General features: G+C 38.6%; 1 long non-coding RNA gene across 1 annotated transcript in view; it reads left to right on the plus strand.

Annotated features, from left to right (window-relative positions):
* Nucleotides 1–3,254, plus strand: part of LOC148128169 (uncharacterized) — a 106,740-nt gene extending 103,486 nt beyond the window's left edge. Inside the window, exon 11 of the long non-coding RNA XR_015740946.1 lies at nt 255–3,254. This is a non-coding gene — a long non-coding RNA (uncharacterized LOC148128169). The remainder of the gene's footprint in view (nt 1–254) is intronic.
* Nucleotides 3,255–6,367: the final 3,113 nt, after the last annotated feature.

Below are 6,367 nucleotides of genomic sequence, written 5' to 3' on the forward strand. Positions count from 1 at the left end.
CAGGATAGATCGCAATGAATTAAGTAGCAGAGTGGGTTGTAAGAAAGAGAAGAATTGATTTAGGTGGCTCTCGGTGCCGTTGCAGATGTGATCCTGCCTGCTTTGCTGGCTGGGGGTCGTTAACAGAAACTTGGTATATTTGTTTCGTTTTTTAGATTTTCATCCTTGTGAATTTTTTTCCCGTGTTGGCTTTTCGCGTTATTTATCGGTCTATAAAATATATCGATTAGTCGTGCTTCCCTTTTCTTTTCCAGTCTGCGTTGCTTGGAATTTCACGATTGGAGCAAATCAGTTGGGTGGAATTATTAATGTGTCCTCTGTATCTTTCCAATGTGGGTTCATTGCGGTGGTTTTGGATGCTGCATCGTGCTAATTTGGATTTACAATTTGTTGGTATTCTAAATGGGCATTCTCTGTACCGCAGCAATCTTTGGAGCCTGATTTAAGATTTAGGAAAGACATGATCGGCTATGCAGCATTACACAGACATGAATGATGAACGCTTAAAAGTGATTAGTTTTTAGATATGAAGCCCAGGACCTAGAAAAAGTTAATAAGAAATATTTCCTTGAGGAGGCTTTCCCCCCCTTTTTACGTTCTTCTTGTTTTACATCATTTGTAAAATGTTTTAAGAGGTAAAGAAAATTAGCCTTAAGTTTTAAAATGCTCAAATCAAACATTAAATGTAAAAGCGTGGAGATTCTTAGTGCAGGAATACCTATTTTCAAATAAAAAGCAGTCAAATTTAAAATGATTTTTTTAAAAGAAACAAGTACTAGAAGCTGTTTATAGGGTTTAGATTTAGAAAATAAAGCTACCTAGACAAATCTCTTAAGATATACCAGTTGGAGTTTACAAATGTCTTCCTGGTTTCTATAAAGTAGGAAAATGTCTTTGTATCAGTAAGAAGAATTAAAATTGTAACACATCCTTTTCAATTTCCCTGCAAATTTCCCATTTTTTGAAAAATAAAGATCCAGAAATTCAAAGTCCCTTATTTCAGATGAAGTTCCATTCAAACATAGCATCAAAAGAGTGGTTCGTGGCCTAGGGTGCCTCCTCAAACCCTCTCTGTGTTCTGCAAGATCAAAATTATTTTCTAGATTCTTGAAAAATAATACAATATTAAAGTGCCATCAAACAATTATGAGAAGCAAAATGGCGGCAAATACATCAATTTTAATTTTCACATGATAAATATCAGTAACTATAACCCATACAAACGAAAGCTCTTTTGGGTTCCTCCATAATTTTTAAAGAGTTGTTGTGAGAGAGAAACGATTAAGATACTCTAATTTAGTGACACCTGTTGTGATGCAAGTAGCTGTATAAATAAAAGGAGTTTCTCTCTTTTACATTTCCAGTTGTTCCAGTGAGGCCAGTATATCTAATTAGTGGATGTAGAAAGAAACCAGAAGCTGAATTGCAAATAGTCCATTCTGCTGGGAGGCACTTAAAATTCAGTATAACTCAATAGCACTAAATTCAGGACATGCTTACTGACTTGCTTACTTACATTTTTACTAAGGCATGATGGTTACGCTAGCTCAGGGGTTGCCAACCTTTTGGACCTCAGGGATCACCAAACTCATAATTTTATATCCCAGGGACCACAAACTGGTTCTGTGGGTGTGGCCTAATTTGTGGGTGTGGCTTGGTGGTCATGTGACTGGCTGGGCATGGCTTGTATGTAAATACTATAAATATTTATATAAATATTGAATTTTTTATTAAAAAAAGAACAACTTTTGCTCAAAACCAGGGAAAGCAGGCAGGCAGATTGAGTTGCTCACAGAATCACAGATTCATTCAGAAATCTATCTGCCATTGACTAGCTCAGTCTGTCACATAAAATTTGCTTGCAAGCAAACTTACAAAATTAACTCACAACACACCATGTATGTAAATATTGATTTTTTTTATATAAAAAAAGCAACTTTTATCCAAAATCAGGCAAAGCAGGCAGATTGAGTTGCTCACAGAATCATTCAGTGATCTATCTATCTGCCATCGGCTAGCTCAGTCTCTCAAATTTGCTTGCCGTGAGTCTGCACTGAATTCGCTTGCAAGCAAACCTTCAATCCTAAGGGAGGTCTGGTTGTGCTTAGCTAGAAAGCAAGAAATCCAACCATTTCCTGCTTCCTAGCTAATCTAAATCTCCCAGCACAGCAGAACAGATGATGGTCGGAAAAAGGAAAAATAGCAACTTAGCAGACAAGTTTGCCGGGTAAGGAGTGAGTGGGCAGGGAGGGTTACCGTGGGCCATGTGGGCTGAGCAACCTTGAGTTTCTGTGCAGCCTGAATTAATTGCTTTGGGGGTGTTCTCTGGGGTCAAGATTTCTCTGCTGTCCACCAAAATTTTCTCGCGGCCCACCAGTGGCCCACTGGTTAGCGACCCCTACTCTAGCTTATATAGGAAGTGTAAGCTAGAACACTATAATGATAAAAGCTAAAAGGCCAAAATATTCAGATGCAAAGCAACTTCACTGGCCTCCCAAAGAAGAAAGCTAAATATTTTGGCAATGATCATGTTCTTAATGTAGGGCCTAAAAATGTTTTCCATAACTTTTTTAAAAAAATAGGATAAAACTATTCGAATCAGAACATGATAAAATGAAGCGGCACCAGATGAGTTTCTTTTGGAAAGATATTCCATACACTTAAAAACATTCACTAAAAAAAAGAATCCTATGAAGCTATTGTCATGTATCTCCCCTCTGCTGGCAAACATTGTTATGTTTGCTTAAATTTATAGCAACAGGCAAAGCTCCAACTACTAAATGCCAAGTCACAAGTATAGATAGTCCTCAACTTACAACAGTTCATTTAGTGACTGAAGTTACAGCAGCACTGAAAAAAGTAACTTATGACCATTTTTCACATTTTATGACCATTGCAGCATCCTCATGATCATGTGATTTATATTCGAATGCTTGGAAACGTTCCTATTTATGACGGTTGCAGGGTCACGTGATCCCCTTTTGCAAGCTTCTGACAAGCAAAGTCAATGGGGAAGCCAGATGCACTTAAAAACCATGTTACTAATTTAAAACTGTGCACTGGTTCCCTTAACAACCATGGCAAGAAAAGTCATAAAATGGGGCAAAACTCACTCAACCAACTTTTCACTTAGCAACATAAATTTTGGGCTCAATTTGTGGTCGTAAGTTGAGGAATACCTGTAGAGTCATACCTGTACTTCCGGTATCCCTGCAGTAGGTAAATGCCATGCGTAGTTTGCAGTTATATATATATATATAAAAGAAACATTCTCATTTTTTACGAGAGAAAAATTATTGTCCTGATATAAGTGTCAATTCCGCCAATTAGAGAAATCACTCGGCTTTATTTCTAACAAGGAGAGAAAGGTCAGCACAATTTACTTGGGCTGTGAGTCTGATATTGCTTTCTATCAGCATAAACCAATCCTAAACTCACATCAATGTGGGTATTTTCTCCTGTTGTACAAGGATGCCCGACTTCAGTTGCAGGAATTGAAACTGCTGCTTTACTTCCTAAGGAAGCCAATTTCTTCAGTGAAATATGAGTTCATCGCAGAATAAAACTCTTCTCATTTGTCTACATCACAGATGTCCTGTTCATTCTTTTCCATTCCCCTAGTTGGCAGACTTAAAAATCATAAAGCCATGTAGTATCTCAGGATTTGATCTTGTTTCCTGGCACTAGTTAATTCATTGATGCTTTTAAGTGGTGACAAATCTTTCTGAGGTAATGAGCAGCTTTACATATTCCTGATGAAAGAAAAACAGAGTCATCATGATACGCTCTAAATCCATTGTGAATCAATATCATCTAGTTATTGAAAGAAGGGAGAAGCCAGGTAAATTCTTATAGGAACGTATAGTACAATATCCAAAGGTGTATCTTTACTGCTACTTAATGAAACTGGTTCCTCATATACAGATAATATATACTGTAATTATCTAAGTTCTTAAGTCAGAGACATTTTGCTCAAGACATTTGCTCAAGACATTGTGGAGTATTGGCACATTTTCTTTTGTGCAAGGTATTCACTTCAAATAACCCTGCATTATTTTCAGTTATTACATCCATATATTTTTTTATGATCAGCTGTTTCTGAAAGAAATAATCTCCAGAATTGGTGAAATGTACTAGATTATCATCAGTAAGGACAGGCCAAATGTTTTAGCCTCAAAAATGGTTAAAAGTCTTCTGCTAAAAGAAACAATGTGCATTTCAAGAGTTTTGATGAACAGTTGGAGCAAATACTTGTTCTAAGAAATGAAACAAAAGTTGACTGTTTCAAGCAGCTTTGTTCCAAATCCACTTAGGCTATAACAGTGGTGGGATTCAAAAAATTTTTACTACTGTTTCTGTGGGTGTGGCTTGGGGTGTGTGCATGGCTTGGTGGGTATGGCTTGGTGGGCTGGCAGGGGAAGGATACTGCAAAATCCCACTCCTTCCCCACCCAACTAACCAGCTTTCCAGCTCACCTCAAAAGCGAGCAAAGAAATGATTCAGTTCCTCTGCCAATGAAGCATCCCCTTCAGCAGGCATGACATTGGTCGGTTAATGGTTGGTAATTTATTGAATTCACCATACCTGCCTCATGTTATTGCTATAATAATAATCCTCAGTCTTCCTCTTACAATCAATCTTGGCCTTCCAAATACCTTTCTTCAGATTAGTTCTGGCAACACTGTATCTTGCCCCGTCACCAAACATAAAGGCCTTGATCCTGTCACACAAGAGGCACTGGACTTCCTTGGTCATCCAGGGTTTCTGATTGGGATAGATCCTAATACGTTTATCCACAGTATGATATAGCACAGAACAGTTGCAGTGTGCTCCTCTAGGTCAGGTTGGTAAAAGACGTCCCAATTTGTGTTCTCACAACAATCCTGAAGTTGTTGGGAAGCATCTTCTGGCCAATATTTCACTGTCTTTATAATAGGCAAAGCCCGTCTCCTAAGAGGGATGTATGCTGGTGCTAAAAGTAGTGACATATGGTCTGATTGTCCCAAATGTGGTAATTGTATAACCTTATAGCCATGTTTGATGTTGGTATATACTTTGTCCAATAAGTTTGCTCCTCTAGTAGCACACTTAACATGCTGATAGAATTTAGGGAGCTCTCCTTTTAAATCAGCTTGATTAAAGTCCCCCACTATGATATGTACAGCATCAGGATACTTATTCTGCTGATTACTAACAATGTTATACAAGAATCCCAAAGCTATGGTAGTATTGGCACCAGGTGGGATATAGACTGCAGTAATCAAAACTATGCTGAATTCCTGTGGAAGATATATGGGTCTGCATTTAAGAGTTATATACTCCAGATCCATGGAGCAGTGGCTCTCTACAGTCTTTGTGATACACCAGCTTTTGTTCACACTATAGGCTTAAACCTCCGCCTTTGCTCTTGCCAGAATCTCTATTGCTGTCCTGCCGGTGAGCTATGTAGCCTTCCAGCTGAACAGGTGCATCTGGAATGAGTGAATGAAGCCAAGTTTCTGTGATTAGCAAAACACAGTTCTTGATGAATTCAGTCTTTGAAATCTGTAGCCTTAATTCATCAATTTTGTTAGAGATCTTGCATTGGTAAGAAATATACTTGGAATTGAAGGCTTGTGTGGAAAGTTACTCAGCCTAAAGAAAACCCCAACATGGCATCCTCTCTTCCTCTTTCTCTGCCTCTTCCTCCTTCCTACAAGGATAGTGATCCATGGCTCCCCCAGGGTCCTAACTGCCTCCTTCAGTATGTTATAAGAATGTATAAAATCATCCATAATAGCCTTTTCACATTTCAGTCCAATTTGTAGCAAGGCTTGCCAACTATAGATGACCCTTGCCCCACAGGATTCAATCAAGGAAAGAATCCAAAACACACAGAGAATCATATACACCATACACTGAAAGAAGGAGCAGCCAGCCGCAGCATCCATGCGTGCAGCCATCTTGGGGGAGGGGGGGTACCAACTCTACTTGATCTTGCTAAGTAGTAAGTGATGGGTCAGTGAGCACAGAAAAATTGGTCAAAGAAACTTTTTAAAAGCTTAATCTTTTAAATCTTATAAAGAATGTCTGTGGAGTCTCAGTCTCCAGGTCATAGCTGTCTCAAAGGTGCTTTTTCAAAAGGTAACTGGACTGTTTATTTCCTTGAGAAAGAAGAGGTTTTGCTTTTCATCCAAGTAGTTGCATTAATTCTAGCAGGATGGTGGTGGTGATTGGAAGGATCCAATGGTATGTTAACCATTAAGCAGACTAAGCACGTGCTTAGGGCACCAGGCTCAAAGGGGGCACCATAAAAACTTCTTTGTAATCTAAGCTTGGCTTCATTTGTACAGTACCAAGATTTGTCAGTGGTTAGGGCACCATGAGC

The sequence above is a fragment of the Pseudonaja textilis genome, chromosome 1 (genome assembly GCF_049901715.1).
Source record: "Pseudonaja textilis isolate UNSWEBS1 chromosome 1, rPseTex1.2, whole genome shotgun sequence".
Classification (NCBI taxonomy): domain Eukaryota; kingdom Metazoa; phylum Chordata; class Lepidosauria; order Squamata; family Elapidae; genus Pseudonaja; species Pseudonaja textilis.